Raw genomic sequence first — 654 nt, forward strand, 5'->3', positions numbered from 1 at the left:
TTTCACACACTTTCACACACTTATATATTTTCTTACCATGTTTAGCTTTGGAGTCGAAGAGGACTTCTTAAAATTTGCGTTCACATCACTTCATGGACTATTATTCTTACGACATCATCAAGACTCTTTAGTGGAGGACATCGGTCGGATTCGGCCAAGGCATTATGATGATATTCGCGATGATGATTCCACATCAAGTGATGCGGAGCATGGCGTGATGTTTTAACCATCATAATTATGTATGATTATTAATCAGATATTTTATCAGTTAAAAACACAGTCAAAAGATATAGTTAAAGATGTTGTTAGTATGGGGAAAGGTAGATACAAAAAAAACAACACCCCTTTCATAAAGTATGAGGACTAAAGTTTGGCCCACAGAATGCCCACCAAGACGGAACAAGTTGATGGTACTTAAAGGACCTACATCAAATGAACCATTTCGAGTATGCCGGAATGGGATATCTCGAATTACATCTCTTCCGGACTTGACCAAACTATCACTGGTTCGTAATACTGACGATCAATCTGATAATGATGAAACTGATGAAGACATCCTAGCTGCTCACGGTAATCTTTCCGCTCACGGTAATCTTTCCGCTCACGGTAATCTTTCCGCTCACGGTAATCTTTCCGCTCACGGTAATCTTTCCG

This window comes from Gregarina niphandrodes, assembly GCF_000223845.1.
Source record: "Gregarina niphandrodes unplaced genomic scaffold scaffold00006, whole genome shotgun sequence".
Classification (NCBI taxonomy): domain Eukaryota; phylum Apicomplexa; class Conoidasida; order Eugregarinorida; family Gregarinidae; genus Gregarina; species Gregarina niphandrodes.